Source organism: Ambystoma mexicanum, chromosome 11 (genome assembly GCF_040938575.1).
Source record: "Ambystoma mexicanum isolate Mex_15411 chromosome 11, UKY_AmexF1_1, whole genome shotgun sequence".
NCBI classification, from domain to species: Eukaryota; Metazoa; Chordata; class Amphibia; order Caudata; family Ambystomatidae; genus Ambystoma; species Ambystoma mexicanum.
Window position 1 is genome coordinate 1,442,212,669 of NC_090934.1, and position 20,165 is coordinate 1,442,232,833.

A 20,165-nucleotide genomic window follows, 5' to 3' on the forward strand; every position below is an offset into this window, starting at 1 on the left:
TCATGTTAAATTGTCATTAAAAACTCCTCAAAAGAAAGAACTATATTACATGTCTCGTCTACAACTTTTTAAACCATGGAGAAAAGAGGAAGAGATACTAGATAACTATGACTGCTATCAAGATGCTTTCAAAGAAAGCGCTATCACTGATGTGAACTTTACGCAGTACAAAACAATGTTGCACAATGAACAGCAACACGAAGAAGAACTTCACCAAACTAGGTAAGGACTCTTCCGACAGTAGTCAACCTTCTGTAACAGAGGTCAAGATCCACTAGGACACCATGTGCCACTATCAGGAAAATATAGAAGACTTAACTGTACAACAAGCAAAACTTAAGAAAGATCAACGCACCATTTTTGAAGACGTAAGAAAACAAATTGCACATGGTGTACAACACGAAAATACAGAATGTTCCTGCCAAAATTACAAACAAATACTGCTGTACGTCAGTGATGAAGCTGGGTCAGGAAAAACATTCTTAATCAAAATCATCAGCAAGTTCCTTCAGTAATTGACAAACAACAAACTGTCAGCTGTTGTAACTGCCCCCACAGGTTTAGCTACCTACAACATAGGCGGTGTCACTTTACACCGATTACTACTTCTTCCAGGAGAACACCAAAACAAATTAGACTATTACAAATTTTCTGCAGAAGCTGAAATGGAACTACGCAGAGTATTAAAGCAAATGAAAATGCTACTAATAGATGAAGTGAGCATGGTCTCCAACCTAATGTTAGCTTTGATTCACCTCAGATTTCAAGAAGCATTTAAAACAAACTATGAAGAACTCTTTGGAGGGAAACACATTATTGTTTTCGGAGATCTTCTACAATTGACACCAGTGAAAGGAGAACCTATTTTTAAAACCGTAGGACACAAACTCTGCCGTAAAACTGTTGGCAGCGTAGGAAATGTCAACCTTTGGCAACATTTCCAATACAGAGAATTAACAGAAAACATGCAGCCATCTGCAGATCTCACTTATGCCAACATCCTAAAAATTATTAGAGTTGGTGTACTATCTCAGGAAGCACAAGCAATATTGAAAAACCGGCACATTCATGCACTTTATGGTGATAATGCATGTGCTATTGATGTTATGGAACAATTAGCGGACAAAAATATCAATTGTATTGCCTTAATGCCAACTCTTTCAAGCTGTGTCAAATTCAATGAAACAATGTTAAATAAAGAAATGCAACCAATAATTGAAATTTGCGCCACAGACAAACTAGACGTACATGGTATGACACTACCCATGTGTGAGCAAGCCACAACAAGACTAAGTAGTTTAGAAAATTCAATATCCAACGCAGCTGGGTTGGAAAAAATATTAAAATTATCCTTAAAATGTAGAGTAATGCTTAAACGTAACCTTGACGTGGAGCAAGGGCTAGTTCATGGGGCACTGGGTACAGTTGTTGGCTTTCAATCATACCCATGTGACAACAACATTCAGTTTGTCAATATTCGCTTTGCCAAACTTTCAGAAGTGAAAAGGATAGGGTGCTCAACTGCTCGATTCCTTCTCTTCAAAGACATGTATGTACATAGAGAACAATTTTCTCTAACTCTTGCATATGTAGTCACCATTCATAAATCCCAAGGTCTTACCCTAGACAAAGCATTGGTAGATATAGGAAACACAGTCTTTAAGGAAGGCATGAGCTACGTTGCACTATCACGCTTAAGTACACTTGACAGTCTATTTCTAATCAACTTTGATGCAAGTAAAGTGAACGCTGATATTCCTTGCATTTTAGAATACAATAGACTGCGTTCACTGTACACCCCCCATTTGAAACAATATCCTGTTCCAGAAAAAGGAAAACGTGGAGAAAAAAAACCCGAATTCAATCAGAAAGGCAACAGAATCTGACAGCAAATCCTTCAACGAAAACAAAAGAAGGTAAAGGTTCATCGATTACCACAAGCAAAGAAGAACCTATATGGGAAAGTAAACCAGGCACTTCTTCAAAGAAGGAAGAGAAACTCTGAAAAAAGTACTCAGATACTGAATTAGCTGGTCCATTCAAATTTTCAAATGAAACTGGTGTAAGTTGCTATGCAAATGTAGCAATGAATATTCTTTTTCAATTGCCACCAATTGTTAACAATATTTACTTGCACAGTACTACAGACCAATTATGTCTGCAAATGTTAGTCCTTCATAGAAACGCAACAAACAATCCTGATAACACGTACAGTGTTCACGGAATAAGACAAGAATTGGACTACTGTGCTGGAATGGTGAGATTCACTATAAACACACAAGAAGAAGATCCACAAGAATTTCTAATGTACTTACTACAAGTACTGGAAAACAAAAGCATACCTATAAATGAAATCTTCCAGATTTCATACATGTGGAAACATACATGCACTCTCTGTAGCACTGTCATACAGGAACAAATCCCAAATGAGTTATTTGTGTATGTATGCATACCTAATTGTGAATCCATTCCATTTCAGCAACTTGTACAGAATGCAAACCATGACAGATTATGTATGTACTATGTGCAATTCAGATACTCGCTCCACCTTACTGATACAAACACATAGTAAGTACATAATACTTATGCTTCTACGTTATAATGCAGATGGTACGAAAAACAACTGCAAGCTGACTGGATTCACATGGTCAAGTGTCACTTGGAAAGAAAAACTTTACAACGGTGGGTATAATCTACCATGTAGGAGCTATAATCAATGCAGGTCACTACACTGCATACATTAAAAAGAAATGTGGATGGGTGGAATGTAATGATAGCACCATTACTCTAAAGCAGAGATTGCCAGCTAATCTTACAAATGCATATTTAATCTTCTTAAAGCCAAAATGTAATAACTAATGTGTACTTCAACATTACCAAAAAATGAAGTGAAAGACTATAAACAGAATACGCCAACAGGTATCTAACTGCCCAAGAGTGTATAACAACCACACAGATAAATGAATACCACAGATCCGTAACAAAAAATGCACAGTTAGAATATGCCAACAGTTATCTAACTGTTTTTAAAAATAGCAACAAGGCAACAAACATAACATTAATGAGAAAGAACAAGGAAACACTCAAAGAAAGCAAAGAAATAGTTTGTAGCATAGCATATAAAGGTTTTGTTTAATCCGACAAGGATTTTTTTCCCCCAGACCTAAGGATTTGAAAAACAAACACAGAAACTGAGCAAAATGCACAGTACACTGGTTTGTAAACTAAGTATGAGGGGAAAAAAAGCTAAACTGTCTATTATACAATGTAATAAGTCTTCATAAAATGCAAACACTAACATGCTTTTTTCTTTTATCACAGAAATTAAAAAAGGGTTGTTCCGCCAAGTACTACAGTCATGTAAAACATATATGGATTCTGCACAAATTAAACAGTAAGTATAATTACAATCATTCATACATATGCAAATCTACACGGCTTATCTATGGCAGTAATATGGTGCAGTGGCTGTAGGCAGGGCCTGGCATCTTTGATGTATAACCTACCACCTACACCCTACGGCCAAGCAACCTAGACTGTAGGTCCTACCCACAACCATCGATGCATATCCAAACCATGGTGCTTCTAGTTTGACTACTTCTAAGTTTAGTTTTGGCTGCATGGTCTGCAGCTATGCAGCCAAGACACTAGAACGTGCACACAACCACTGCACCACACCACGCCCATGTTCACTTATAACCTCACTGCTTATCACTTCAGTCTTGGGTGCATGGCCTTTGGCCATGCACCCAAGACTCTGGGTCCTGGCCTGAACCAGCAAAGCATATCGCAACCAATGTGGCTTCTAATTTCACTACTTATAAAGTTGGTTTTAGGAGCATGGCCTTTGGGCATGCCCCCAAAACGCTACGCCCTCCCCACAACCACCTGAATGATGTTTCATAGTACGAGTGTACCTATACCTGTGATATGCTGCAGTAGTTATGGCCACAGGCTACAGACCTGGGTGTAAGGCCATAGATTTTTGAATGTATGGGTATGCAGTGTATAAAATCCATAGTGGCTTACAACTGCAGTGCTTATAACTTTGTTCTTGTGTGCATGGCCTATGCACCAAAGACTCTACGTCCTGGCCTCAACTACCACACCATATCACACCCATTGTGGCTTGTAACAACACTATGTATAAATGTGCTGTTGGGTGCATGGCCTTCGGCCTTGCACCCATGACTGCAGGGCCTCCCCACAACCACCTGAGTGATGTGCAATACTACAGGTGCATCTATAGCTGTGATATGCAGCAGTGGTTGTGGCCAGGGCCTAAAGTCTTAGATGTATGTCCATACATATTTCAATATATGGGTGTGAAGTTGCTTATAGCTCCAGTGTTTATAACTTTGTTCTTGGGTGCATGGCCTTCGGCCATGCAGCCAAGTCTCTACACACTCTTCACAACCATTTGACCCATAAGCAATACTACAGGTGTATCCACGGCCTACGGCCTATGGCAATATTACAGGTGTATCCACGGCCTACGGCCTACGGCCATGCGCCCAAGACTCTAGGCCCTGGCCACAACCACTGCAGCATATTACACCCATGGTTGCTTATACATGAGTGACACATCCATACAATGAAACATTATAACTGTAGCATGCACTCAATTTGTACCCAGGACTCTAGCCCTACCCACACCTACCAGATACATAATCGAATGTATGGGTGTGATGTATGAATGTGATATCCTGCACTGCTTGTGGGCAGGGTCTACACTCTTCGGTGTATGGCCTTCAGCCTGCAGCCATGCACCCAAAACTGTACGTCCTGCCCACAACCATCACACTATGTAAAATCCATGTTGGCTTATAACTTTAGAGTTCACAAGTTTGTTCTCGGGACTGCAGACCCTCCCCACAACCACCTGAGTGATGTGCGTTAGTAGGGGTGTATCGATAGTTGTGGTATGCTTCAGTGGTTCTGGCCAGAGGCTAGACTCCTACCTCTATGTCCATAGATATTACAATGTATGGGTGTGCAGTGGCTTATACCACCAGTGCTTAGAACTTTGTTCTTGGGTGCATGGCCATTGGCCATGCACCCAGGACTGTACACACTCCCCACAACCATCTAATCGATAATCAATACTACAAGTGTATCCATGGGTGTGACATGCTGTGGTGGTTGTGGCCAGGGCCTACAGTCTTGGAAGTATGGCCTTCGGCCTACGGCCTACGGCCATGCATCCAAGACTCTAGGCCCTGGCCACAACCACTGCAGCATGTCACACCCATGGCGGCGTACTAATCAATAGCACACCCATAGGAAAAAATAATGTAATAACGACATGTACTCAGTTTCAATGTTCGCTAACACCACGCATGTCCTTAGAACAGTTTCAAGGTGCCTGTGCGCAGCACGGACTGAAATAGTACCCCTATTGAAACCCTCATTTTCTGTACGCACAAACATTCCGAACAAGGCGTGGATAGAGAATACATCATTAACACCTACCACCTGAACAAATACAGTTTTTCACCCATCCCTTACTGTGTGAACCTCTCCAAGCACTATGACACAGCAAAATAGGTTTTGAAATAGCATGGTGCCGCTGGTTGGCGCTGCGCTGTAGGTGGATCCAAGATGTCGGGCGCATCCAAACAATCTGACGCAGAACACGTCTCACTGCAGCCAATTGGCAGAGACGTTGCGTGTCCGCAGTCATGACGCCAGCCCCTTAGCCAATTGGTATCGTATTTGTGGAGCGAACAGGGAAGTGTGACCGAGGAGCGGACATAGATATCACTAATTTTTTTAGACCTACTTTTCGGTTGTTTCAAATAAAACTACTGGACGTATTGTCACCAAATTTACAAAAGCACGCTTTTGGGACCAAGCTCCTGCCGCAAATTTGGTGAAAATCCGTCCAGCGGTTTGGGCTTTAGGCATGCGCAAAGTTTTTCCCCCATTCAGTCTATGGGAAAAAAAGACGTTTTGGGACCCCCCCTATAACTTTTCCCCCCCTGGACCAAACATTACCAAAGTTTGGTGAGGATTCATCCAGAGGGGGCAAAGTTATAAGCCGCCAAAAAAGTGCTCTTCCTATGGAAACAGCAACTTAACCATAACTACATGGCCATTCGCCAGTTATGGTAAGCTAAGCAACCATAACTCGCGCCACCACCGTGCACTGCTAAGACTAACACCCACGACATCAAAGATGACATCACACATGTCATTGATGACATCACTGATGACATCACATGTCTGGCTCACTCTTTTTTCTTTTGCTGACATATCTAGGCCACATGGTTTTCTTCAGTAACAGTCAGAAACTAAAAATTGTATTTTATTTGTAGGCGTATCCTACAAGTAGGTTCTTATAGTAATTCCCTTAGAGTCCAGTCACATCATATGAAACATATACATAGGGGAAGACACAAGATTTAAAGACAGCATTATTTTCATGCAAATAAACGATTGCTCTGTTTGAAAGCTGCTATTTATCCTATGTATATGTATATTGGTATGTGTTCTTGTCTCTTTGTGTTTTGTCTATAGTAATGCAATTATGTCATATATGGGTTTTATTAGCTACTTATTACATATTTCACAGTACACAAAAATCTATTAAGAAAACAATTATCATTTCATTATTCAACATATTAACATTACGAATATTATACCTTCATCTTGTACGCTGCACACAATGCTATGTTTCTGCATTAGTAGCTTAGTATACTAGATAGAGCCCCATAATAGAATGCTATTTATATCAATGCATCATTCAATGCACTAATTAGGGTATGCTATTTATTGCAATGATCCTTGACCCTTTTTTTGCAACATTATAATAAGAATCCCTTGTACACATATTTCATGAAAAGTACATACACGTGTGATGTCATCAGTGATGTCATCAATGACATTTGTGATGTCATCTTTGATGTCGTGGGTGTTTGTCTTAGCAGTGCACGGGGGTGGCGCGAGTTATGGTTGCTTAGCTTACCATAACTGGCGTATTTCAAGGGTTTTTCGGTTTTACTTGGAACCATAACGTCCCTTTAAGAAAGTTTTTTCACTGAATTTCATAGGTTTTTAGTAGCGCAACTTAACCATAACGTCCCTTTAACAAAGTTTGTTTACTGAATTTCATAGGTTTTTAGTAGCGAAACTTAACCATAATGTCCCTTTAACAAAGTTTTTTTATTGAATTTCAGAGGTTTTTAGTAGCGCAACTTAACCATAACGTCCCTTTAACAAAGTTTTTTTACTGAATTTCATAGGTTTTTAGCAGCGCAACCTATCCATAACGTCCCTTTAGTTTTTTTACTGAATTTCATAGGTTTTTATTAGTGCTACTTAACCATAAAGTCACTTTAACACATTTCTTTTTACTGAATGTCATAGTTTTTTATTAGTGCAACGTAACTATAACGTCCTTTTCAATGGAGGAAGACCACTAGTATCCTAGGTTCTCAAAGTGGGAACCTGGGGTGGTAAAAAAAAGATTTCTCTTCCCAAACCGGGACGCCGCAGGCAGGCGTCCCGGTGTAGGAAGGAAAATCTTTTACCAAGATGGACACCAGGGAAAGAGAAGGTAGGGTGTATAAAGAGAACACAACAGGGCATCGGCGGGGGGTCGGGAAGACCAAGAGGGAGACACGGGGCATGAGCAGGGGGTGGAAAGAAGGGAGACACAGGGCATGAGCGGGAAAGAAGGGAGACACGGGGCATGAGCGGGGGTGGGGGGGAAGAAGGGAGACACGGGGCATGAGCGGGAAAGAAGGGAGACACGGGGCATGAGCGGGGGGTGGGGTGGGGAAGAAGGGAGACATGGGGCATGAGCGGGGGGTGGAGGTGAACACGGGCAATGAGCGGGGGAAAAGGAGGGAGACAGACACGGAGCATGAGCGGGGGTGGGGGTGAACAGGAGAGACACGGGGCATGAGCGGGGGTAGGGCAAGGTGGGGCCCCCACCCCCGCTCATGCCCCGTGTCTGCCCTGTTCCAACAGTGCAGACACGGGGCATGAGTGGGGGGTGGGGGGGAAAGAAGGGAGACACGGGGCATGAGCGGGGAGTGGGGGGGAAAGGAAGACACAGGGCATGAGCAGGGGGTGGGGGGAAAGAAGGGAGACACGGGGCATGAGCAGGGGGTGGGTGGAACAAGAGGTCAATAAGGGGCATCATAGGAGGGGGGACAAGAGGAAGACATGGGGCATGAGCAGGGGGTGGGAGAGAACAGGAGGAAGACACAGGGCATCAGCGAGGAGTGGGGGGACAGGAGGAAGACACGGGGCATGAGCGGGGGGTGGGGGGAAGAAGAGGTCAACAAAGGGCATCATAGGAGGGGGGACAAGGGGAAGACACGGGGCATGAGCGGTGGAGGGGGGCAACAGGAGAGAGACACGGGGCATGAGCGGGAGTGCGGGGGTACAGAAGACAGACACGGGGCATGAGCGGGGGGTGGGGGCAACAGGAGAGAGACACAGGGCATGAGCGGGGGGTGGGGGGCACAGGTGACAGACACGGGGCATGAGCGGGGGGTGGGGGGGAAAGAAGGGAGACACGGGGCATGAGCAGGGAGTGTGGGGGGAAAGGAAGACACAGGGCATGAGCAGGGGGTGGGGGGAAAGAAGGGAGACACGGGGCATGAGCAGGGGGTGGGTGGAACAAGAGGTCAACAAGGGGCATCATAGGAGGGGGGACAAGAGGAAGACATGGGGCATGAGCAGGGGGTGGGAGGGAACAGGAGGAAGACACAGGGCATCAGCGAGGAGTGGGGGACAGGAGGAAGACACGGGGCATGAGCGGGGGGTGGGGGGAAGAAGAGGTCAACAAGGGGCATCATAGGAGGGGGGACAAGAGGAAGACACGGGGCATGAGCGGTGGAGGGGGGCAACAGGAGAGAGACACGGGGCATGAGCGGGGGTGCGGGGGTACAGAAGACAGACACGGGGCATGAGCGGGGGGTGGGGGCAACAGGAGAGAGACACAGGGCATGAGCGGGGGGTGGGGGGCACAGGTGACAGACACGGGGCATGAGCGGGGGTGGGGGGAACAACAGAGAGACACAGGGCATGAGCGGGGGGTGGGGGGCAACAGGAGACAGACATGGGGCATGAGCGGGGGGTGGGGCCAACAGGAGAGAGACACGGGGCATGAGCAGGGGTGGGGAGAACAGGAGACAGACACGGGGCATGAGCGGGGGGTGGGGAGAACAGGAGACAGACACGGGGCATGAGCGGGGGGTGGGGGGAACAGGAGACAGATACGGGGCATGAGCGGGGGGTGGGGAGAACAGGAGACAGACATGGGGCATGAGCGGGGGGCAACAGGAGACAGACACGGGGCATGAGCGGAGGGGTGGGGGGCAACAGGAGAGAGACATGGGGGATGAGCGGGGAGTGAGGGGTACAGGAGACAGACACGGGGCATGGGTGGGGGGCAACAGGAGACAGACACGGGGCATGAGCGGGAGGTGGGGGGAACAGGAGACAGACACAGGGCATGAGCGGGGGGTGGGGGGAACAGAAGACAGACACGGGGCATGAGCGGGCGGTGGGGGGAACAGGAGACAGACACAGGGCATGAGCGGGGGTGGGGGGCAACAGGAGAGAGACACGGGGCATGAGTGGGTGGGGGGAACAGGAGACAGACGCGGGGCATGAGCGGGGGGCAACAGGAGGGAGACATGGGGCATGAGCGGGTGGGGGGAACAGGAGACAGACACGGGGCATGAGCGGGGGGTGGGGGTACAGGAGACAGACATGGGGCATGAGCGGGGGCGTGGGGGGCAACAGGAGAGAGACGCGGGGCATGAGCGGGGGGTGGGGGGAACAACAGAGACAGACACGGGGCATGAGCGGGGGTGGGGGGCAACAGGAGACAGACACGGGGCATGAGCAGGGGGTGGGGGGCAACAGGAGACAGACACGGGGCATGAGCAGGGGGTGGGGGCAACAGGAGACAGACACGGGGCATGAGCGGGGGGTGGGGGGCAACAGGAGACAGACACGGGGCATGAGCGGGGGTGGGGGGAACAGGAGACAGACACGGGGCATGAGCGGGGGGTGGGGAGAACAGGAGACAGACACGGGATATGTTTGGGGGGTGGGGGGCAACAGGAGACAGACATGGGGCACGAGCAGGGGGTGGGGTGCACCAGGAGAGACACGGGGCATGAGCTGGGGGTGGGGGGAACAGGAGACAGACACGGGGCATGAGCGAGGGGTGGGGGGAACAGGAGACAGACACGGGGCATGAGCGGGGGTGTGGGGGGCAACAGGAGATAGACACGGGCATGAGCGGGGGGTGGGAGGAACAGGAGACAGACACGGGGCATGAGCGGGGGGTGGGGAGAACAGGAGACAGACACGGGGCATGAGCGGGGGGTGGGGGGCAACAAGAGAGAGACACGGGGCATGAGCGGGTGGGGGAACAGGAGACAGACACGGGGCATGAGTGGGTGGGGGGAACAGGACACAGACATGGGGCATGAGCGGTGGGTGGGGAGAACAGTAGACAGACACGGGGCATGAGCGGGGGGAGTGGGGGGCAACAGGAGAGAGACACGGGGCATGAGTGGGTGGGGGGAACAGGAGACAGACGCGGGGCATGAGCGGGGGGCAACAGGAGAGAGACATGGGGCATGAGCGGGTGGGGGGAACAGGAGACAGACACGGGGCATGAGCGGGGGGTGGGGGTACAGGAGACAGACATGGGGCATGAGCGGGGGCATGGGGGGCAACAGGAGAGAGACGCGGGGCATGAGCGGGGGGTGGGGGGCAACAGGAGACAGACACGGGGCATGAGCAGGGGGTGGGGGGCAACAGGAGACAGACACGGGGCATGAGCGAGGGGTCGGGGGCAACAGGAGACAGACACGGGGCATGAGCGGGGGTGGGGGGCAACAGGAGACAGACACGGGGCATGAGCAGGGGGTGGGGGGCAACAGGAGACAGACACGGGGCATGAGCAGGGGGTGGGGGGCAACAGGAGACAGACACGGGGCATGAGCAGGGGGTGGGGGGCAACAGGAGACAGACACGGGGCATGAGCGAGGGGTCGGGGGCAACAGGAGACAGACACGGGGCATGAGCGGGGGTGGGGGGAACAGGAGACAGACACGGGGCATGAGCGGGGGGTGGGGAGAACAGGAGACAGACACGGGATATGATTGGGGGGTTGGGGGCAACAGGAGACAGACATGGGGCACGAGCAGGGGGTGGGGGGCACCAGGAGAGACACGGGGCATGAGCTGGGGGTGGGGGGAACAGGAGACAGACACGGGGCATGAGCGAGGGGTGGGGGGAACAGGAGACAGACACGGGGCATGAGCGGGGGTGTGGGGGGCAACAGGAGATAGATACGGGCATGAGCGGGGGGTGGGAGGAACAGGAGACAGACACGGGGCATGAGCGGGGGGTGGGGAGAACAGGAGACAGACACGGGGCATGAGCGGGGGGTGGGGGGCAACAGAAGACAGACACGGGGCATGAGCGGGGGTGGGGGAGACAGACACGGGGCATGAGCAGGGGGTGGGGGGCAACAGGAGACAGACACGGGCATGAGCGTGGGGTTGGGGGAACAGGAGACAGACACGGGGCATGAGCGGGGGTGGCGGGCAACAGGGGACATATACGGGGCATGAGCGGGGGGTGGGGGGCAACAGGAGACAGACACGGGGCATGAGCAGGGGGTGGGGGGCAACAGGAGACAGACACGGGGCATGAGCAGGGGGTGGGGGGCAACAGGAGACAGACACGGGGCATGAGCGAGGGGTCGGGGGCAACAGGAGACAGACACGGGGCATGAGCGGGGGTGGGGGGAACAGGAGACAGACACGGGGCATGAGCGGGGGGTGGGGAGAACAGGAGACAGACACGGGATATGATTGGGGGGTGGGGGGCAACAGGAGACCGACATGGGGCACGAGCATGGGGTGGGGGGCACCAGGAGAGACACGGGGCATGAGCTGGGGGTGGGGGGAACAGGAGACAGACACGGGGCATGAGCGAGGGGTGGGGGGAACAGGAGACAGACACGGGCATGAGCATGGGGTTGGGGGAACAGGAGACAGACACGGGGCATGAGCGGGGGTGGCGGGCAACAGGGGACATATACGGGGCATGAGCGGGGGGTGGGGGGAAGGGGAGAGACACACGGGGCATGAGCGGGGGGTGGGGGGAAGGGGAGAGACACACAGGGCATAAGCGGGGGGTGGGGGGGAGGGTCAGAGACACACAGGGCATGAGCAGGGGGTGGGGGGAGGGGAGAGACACACGGGCATGAGTGGGGGGGAGGGGAGAGACACACGGGGCATGAGTGGGGGTGTGGGGGGGAGGGGAGAGACACACGGGGCATGAGCGGGGGGTGGGGGGAGGGAGAGAGACACATGGCGCATGAGCGGGGGGAGGGAGAGAGACACACGGGGCATGAGCGGGAGGTGGGGGGGAGGCAGAGAGACACACGGGGCATGAGTGGGGGGTGGGGGGAGGGAGAGAGACACACGGGGCATGAGCAGGGGGTGGGGGGAGGGGAGAGACACACAGGGCATGAGCAGGGGGTGGGGGAGAGGGAGAGAGACACACGGGGCATAAGCAGGGGGTGGGGGAAGGGGAGAGAGACACGGGGCATGAGCAGGGGTGGGGGGAGGGAGAGAGACACACGGGACAGGAGCGGGGGTGGGGGGAGGGGAGAGACACACGGGGCATGAGCAGGGGTTGGGGGGAGGGAGAGTGACACACGGGGCATGAGCGGGGGTTGGGGGGGAGAGACACACGGGGCATGAGCGGGGGTTGGGGGGGTGGGAGAGAGACACACGGGGCATGAGCGGGGGGTGGGTGGGAGTTGGAGAGACACACGGGGCATGAGCGGAGGGTGGGGGGGAGGGAGAGAGACACACGGGGCATGAGCGGGGGGTGGGGGGAGGGAGAGAGACACACAGGGCATGAGCGGGGGTGGGGGGAGGGAGAGAGACACACGGGGCATGAGCGGGGGGTGGGGGGAGGGAGAGAGACACACGGGGCATGAGCAGGGGGTGGAAGGGAGGGAGAGAGACACACGGGGCATGAGCGGGGGGTGGGTGGGCGTTAGAGAGACACACGGGGCATGAGCGAGGGGTCGGGGGGAGGGGAGAGACACACGGGGCATGAGCGGGGGGTGGGTGGAGGGAGAGAGACACACGGGGCATGAGCGGGAATTGGGGGGGTTTGTATGTCAGGAGACAAAAAAAAACACGGACATGAGTTCGTGCTGCAGATCCTGCTCCTCGGCCCTCCGCTGGCCACCGTGTGTGATGGTGTGAGCGGGGGGCTGGAGGAACAGGGGAAACACAGAGCATGAGCGGGGGTGGGGGGGACAGAAAGGACACACAGGGCATGAGCGGGGAGTGGGAGGAACAGGAGACAGACACGCTCCTGCTGACCTGACAAAGCCTCTCATGCGGGAAAGAAAGATGGCGGGCGTCTCTGAAGCCAGACGCACTGCACGCTTTCACCGCATCCAATGAGAGAGCACGTCAGATGTCTGCGGACATCACACAAGCTGCTTGCCCAATCACCGTCCTGTCCGCGGAGCGAACAGGGAAGTGTGTCCGTGAAGCGAACACAGATATCACCAATTTTTTTTTACCTACTTTTTGGTCATTTTAAAAAAAACTACTGGACTGATTTTCACCAAATTTGCAAAAGCACGCTTTCGGGACCAAGCCGCTGCTCCTGGTCCAAAATGGTGAAAATCCGTCCAGCGGTTTGGGCTGTAGGCGCAAGCAAAAATTGTTTCCCATTCGGTCTATGGGAAAAAAACAGACATTTTGGGACCCCCCTATAACTTTTCCCCTCTTGGACGAATCCTCACCAAACTTTGCAACAAAAATTCTGAGTGGGCCATACTTTTTTTGCAAAGTTTGGTGAGGATTCGTCAAGAGGGGGCAAAGTTATAAGCCGCCCAAAAAGTGCTCTTCCTATGGAAACAGCAACTTAACCATAACTACATGGCCATTCGCCAGTTATGGTAAGCTAAGCAACCATAACTCGCGCCACCACTGTGCACTGCTAAGACTAACACCCACGACATCAAAGATGGCATCACAAATGCCATTGATGACATCACTGATGACATCACATGTCTGGCTCACTCTTTTTTCTTTTGGTGAAATATCTAGGCCACATGGTTTTCTTCAGTAACAGTCAGAAACTAAAAATTGTATTTTATTTGTAGACGTATCCTACAAGTAGGTTGTTATAGTTATTCTCTTAGAGTCCAGTCACATTATATAAAACATATACATAGGGGAAGACACAAGATTTAAAGACTGCATTATTTTCATGCAAATAAATGATTGCTCTGTTTCAAAGCTGCTATTTACCCTATGTATATGTATATTGGTTTGTGTTCTCGTCTCTTTGTGTTTTGTCTATAGTAATGCAATTATGTCATATATGGGTTTTTATTAGCTACTTATTACATATTTCACAGTACACAAAAATCTATTAAGTAAACAATTATCATTTCATTATTCAACATATTAACATCACAAATATTTTACCTTCATCTTGTACGCTGCACACAATGCTATGTTTCTGCATTAGTAGCTTAGTATACTAGATAGAACCCCATAATAGAATGCTATTTATATCAATGCATTGTTCAATGCACTAATTCTGCATATTCTTGTAATGCGCCCAGATGCCTCAGGGTGAGGAGCGCTTTATAAATAAATAAACAAACAAACAAGTAATTCACTAAACTACTATCATCCTAAATATCTGCTTTGTGACATTTTCCGGGGAGCTAGAAACACATTTGAGCTTGTAACTATAGTTCCCAAATTCACATGTTTAGGGCAATTTTCTAATGAAATGGCCCTATTAAGGGTTTCTTTAATGATATTAGCCCCATGTTTGTAGGTGCCATGGTTACAAAGATAATGGGGAAAGTATGATCCTTCATGCACACCTATGGCAATTTCTAGGCATATATCCATAGTTTTACTTCAATTGCACATTACATTTCTTTTCTTTAAGCTTAACATGTGGTGTGGGCCATCTGTTTCTTTGTTTATTCTGCATGCAATTAATCCATTAACATTCTTTCTCCCAGGGCTAATGCCCATTTTGGTCCTTATCTTTCAGAACAGAGAGGATTGCTCCACCTCCATGCAAAATTCCTCAGGGACAGGTCTGCCATCATTATCTCTGAGTAGAGATCACACATTTGGATTTATTTTCAAGAATTTGTTCAACCCACTAAGGGCTGCCTTTACACAGTTGTGGGCAACGGCCCACCATATTTTTCTTCCCCAAGCACTGCTGTGGCTTTAAAGAAATATCCAAATAATAGGGGCAAGCTCCCTGTTTGAGTGTTCTGAACAGGGTGAAGCCAATTCTTCTGAACAGAAACTGGTGATTTTAAAAGCCTTTTTGTTTCCATTACATGTTGCCTTTCAATCTGTGCAATTTCTTTACATGTGAAAAGCCTGCTTGTGAATTACTATTATTAAAATGCACAGGGTCTCCTGGCAGCTCTCTTTTGTCAAAAGTGACATTCAGTGTCTCAATCCAGCAGTGAACGTTAGGCCTCTGGTTTCTGCTTTATCATTCGAATACCAGGTCCCTTTTGTGGGTGTACACTTTATGTTCCTGTAAACAGCATTTTGATGTGTGGCAATTGAAAACGAAAGGGTGCCTTTTATTCTTTGTTTGACACTCACTTCTTGCCTTTCATATTTCTGCACATTTTGGGCCTAGTCCTTTGAAAACCAAGCACATTGGCAGTGGTGAAATTGACAGGCTCGCCCAACCGGTCCATAGAGTCGGGGTTTGCCCAGAAGCACTTTAAGACAAGATAGCGGCACCCTTGAGATGGATCGGGGTGCAGATTAAAACTCCAACACCAAATCAATAATGACAACTCAACGGTTTGGCAAAGGGAGTCCGTTTAATGACAAGTACAAAAAACAGGGAGTTAAGAATATCAGCAGTGGTGCGATCTTCCTTCTCGCTTCAACTCCAACGAACTTCATAAAAATCATAACATATATACTGAAAACTCATCAGTTTGACGTGTAACACTTAGAAGTTGGCATGCAATTCTAATGGTTCAGGAAAGGTAACTTTAATATAGCTACTATATCTGTATATGGTTACAGAGTGAGGGGATTGGGTAAACACTGTCAGGTGTGGCATCTAAGCCCTTCCTTCAAAATGGCTATTGCAGATGTCACTAAAAGTACAACGTCCTATTGGTTCTACTAACTATAGGACCCTAGATTACTTGGTCCATTGTGATTGGGTTGGCACCAACCCCATGCATACTTTTCCACTTTGCTTAGTAGCACACAGAATGGTCTGCCAGGTGCGGGGTGCCCCTTAGTTCCCCCGGCCTTCCTCCAATTATTGTTACAATCAATCATCACTTTAGTAGCTATGTGTCAATTATTTCACTGTGGTTGGCCTCGAGACTGCATCTCCTGTCTTCCTGTCTGGAAAAGTTCTGATATCTTCGCCTGGCCTGCTGCTATGCATAGGTGTGAAAGTATCGCTTCTTCTCACTTGGATGGTCACATGATTCAGACACCGTGAATTTGCCTCTTTTCCACATAATTTGTGTATTTAATTTTCATTTCACCCACCACCTGTCTTTGTTTTCTTATCTTGACCTTTCAGAAGCAGGATATTCTGTTCTTAGTTTCAATTAATTGTAGCTACTGTTCGTCTTTTCTACTGATACGACTTTGGCTTTCCTAGCACTAGTTGCCTCTGCTGAGTTTCAATTCAGCCGCTTCTTCTTGATTTTGCTAAATATGAAGCTTTCTTCGTGTGGCCTTTAGTAACCTTGGTTAATTCTGCTTCATGTGCAAAGTGTATACTTATAAAATGTACTTCTTTTGAGGTAGATTGTGTATAGTGGTGCTTGCCGCACTATCTTTCTACTAAGCATAGCAAGCCGCATGGTTTTCTTAGCGTTCTTGTGATTCCAAGCATATGTACATGTGTAAAATGGTCGAATATCTTTGTCATGCTTAAGCTTCTTACATTTGACATCGTCCTTTCACTTTAGGTACACAATATCCTTGTTCATGGCGTTTTGTCTCTTTATGTCATTCTGTGGTCATCATTTCTTCTGTATGTGAGTCAGTCCGGGGTCTCGTGACGTCACCATTCATCTTCCATTAAGACCTTTTGGGTTTCTTCAGGGACTGTACTTAGACGATCTTCATTTCGTTTCATTTGTTGATAGGGTTTCCTCAATGGATACCTTACTGTCCATGGTTTCCTTGGCACTGGTACTTCAACAGGCATTGTTCTTCTGATGGGCACTGGGCAGAGCCCCACTGCTGCTCTCTGCAGGTTTATTTGCTCATCATATATCATAGATTTTGGTGTGAACGTTCCTGGTACTTCAAAATGGAAGGTTGGAGTGCGGGCTGTATTTGGACGTCCTCTACACTCTCCCGTTTGGGCGATTTATCAACCACTTTCACCTCCTTCTTTGGATCCATCTTCTTTGGTTCCTCTGTATTCACTTTTACTTTGTCGCCTGGGTCCATTCTTTCTTCATCTTCTGGGTCTATACATGATGGTCTGAAGAAATGTCTCTTTGGGGTCCATATCTTTATGACTCCTTTTAGACCTCCTGCTGTTCTTATGTGTTTGTCTTTGTTCCACGTCATTAGTTGATGCTGTCCATTCGGGCTGCAGTAAACCCATCTTCCTACATAATTTCTATGCTTCCTGGGATATAGAAACTTTGTTCCTTCTGGTGCAAGAATGCTGGCCTTCACAAAATCTCTTATTTCCTCATCAGTTAGGTATTTGTGCTTCCATACTGGCTTGATATCAATCATGATCTTCATCCCTATGGCTTTATTTCGCAGTTTTCTGGCACTGAGAGATTATTATTTTGATAACACAGAATCCTAGCAATATCATCACTAGCAGGGCTCCCAGGAACTTGAATGCATCTGCCATCCATTGTGGAACCCATGAGAATAGTGAATCAACTGTCATCATCAACTTCGTCAGTTTCATTGATCATTTGGTTCTGTAGTTTTGTCAGGATACCTATGGCTTCTGTTATAGTTCCATTTTCCTCATTGTGAGAAGGTATAAATGTGCAACATGATTCTCCGATTTTTGCACAAGCACCTCCATCCATAGCTGTGATTATGGCAAGTACATATCTGTTACGCTCACCTGGCTCCCACAGGGGCGTCGGTCAGAACCGGACTGCTGCGGCCTCCACCTACGTGATGCGTAGTGCAGCGATGACTGACTGGATCTGCCCTCCTAATCTTGTCTGCTTGGCCCGTTGAAATATTCTCCTACAAGTGGAGGGATGGGTTTAGCCACTTATGGATTTACGTGATAGCACCCCCACTGTCCCCCCCACTAATCACCTCTGAAGCGCCCTCTCAGCAATCTCACCTTATATTCTTGAAGGATGAGCCCTCCATCCTGCGAAGAACACAGGGGCGCGTTGATGACCAGTTACTTCACTGGCTTGAAGATATTGGAAGAGTTGTAGATGAATCCTGACTCCAAAAGATCCTGGCGAAGAGCCGTAAGTATATAGTTCGTAAGAGTTCAAAATGTCTGGAATTCACTCCTGTCAATTCCTCTTTTATCTTGCATCTTTGACCCAATAAGAAGATTGACAGCTGAAAGCGCTCCGGTAAAAGTCTGTGTTACCCAACACTGTCCGGTGAATAATGCCAAGGGTTAAACTTGCTGCTTTCTCCTTATCTTACAGGTGCGGCATAAGAAGATGTGGTGTGCTGATGAATTATACCTCTGGCGGTAAAATCAGGTAAGCATATGGTGGCTAAAGAGATTGTCTCTGTCTGTTCGCTCTGCTCACCTTGTTGTTTCTTGTCCCCCTTAGGTGCCGGGATTCGGCGATGTAAAGATAGAGACAGCGCCGGATCGAAGAGATGCTGCGTGGAACGGTGAGTTTGGCGTGGTGCTGCTGCTGGCGATGCAACGCTTTTAAAACAAAGTCTTTCCTCTGGTTTGAAGATGCGATGAATCCGGAATCAGGTAAGAAATCAGGTAATACTCTTGTTCTAACCTTCGCTTCTTTCCTTCTTTCTAGCTGCTCCAGGTATGAGGCGGGCGTGGCAGAAGGCTGGATGCTGCTGATGGCACGGTGAGCATTACACTGCTGGATGCAGAATAACGCAAAGCTTGTGCTGCTCTTCGGGTGTGGTTTAAATAGCCTCCAAAGTAGTCCCAGGTAGGTATTTCTCCCCGACCACTCCTGAGTAACAAAATAGTCCCTAAGGTAAAGTAGTCCCTTCCAGGCCTCACACGGGCTTGGATCTTCTTGCAGCATGGTCTGCATCAGGTAAGTGTGCACCTATGAGCCTGGCGCCTATGGCGCCAGGACTGATGTCCCATATGAGCCTGGCGCCATAGGCGCCAGGACTGAACCCAGACAGCCCCTAGCAGGGGTTGCTGGGTTTTCTCAAGGCGACATGATGCCTGCTCCCGGGGCTGATGGACGTGGTCTGGATGCCCGGGGGTATGCATCATGACAGCACTCCCCCTCAAGGCCCCTCCTAAAGTCGTTCCTCCCCTTGGTCCTGGTTTGTCTGGGAAGTTCCGATGGAATCTCTTCACTAATCGTGGTGCAAGAACATGGTCACTAGGCTCCCATGACCTTTCCTGTGGCCCGTAACCTTTCCAATCGATTAAGTAAAAAAGTTTTGATTTAACCACCTTGGAGTCCAGGATGTTTTTCACCTCGAATTCAGGTTCTCCATCTATCAAGATAGGATCTGGTGGTTTGGTTAATCTGGTTCCTGGTTGAACGGATTTTAAAAGTGAAACATGAAAGACAGGATGAATTTGCATATTGGAGGGTAATTCCAGTTTGACGGCCACCGGGTTGATAATGGCCCTAATGGTGTAAGGTCCCAAATATCTAGGATTAAAAGTCTGAGTTCCTTTCAGAGGTATTTGTTTTGTAGCTAGCTAAACCTGATCTCCAATTTGGTACTGTGGACTTTCACTTCTATGTAGATCAGAATTTTTCTTGCATTTCTCCTTTGCTTGCTTCAAATGTTCTGTTGCTTCCTTGAAGGCTTGTGTAATAGTAGAATGTAAATGACTAACTGCAGGCATTTCTAAGTGCTGAGGCGAATCGAGTTCTGAGGTTCGAGGGTGGTGTCCATATATGGTATAAAAGGGGCTTTGTCCGG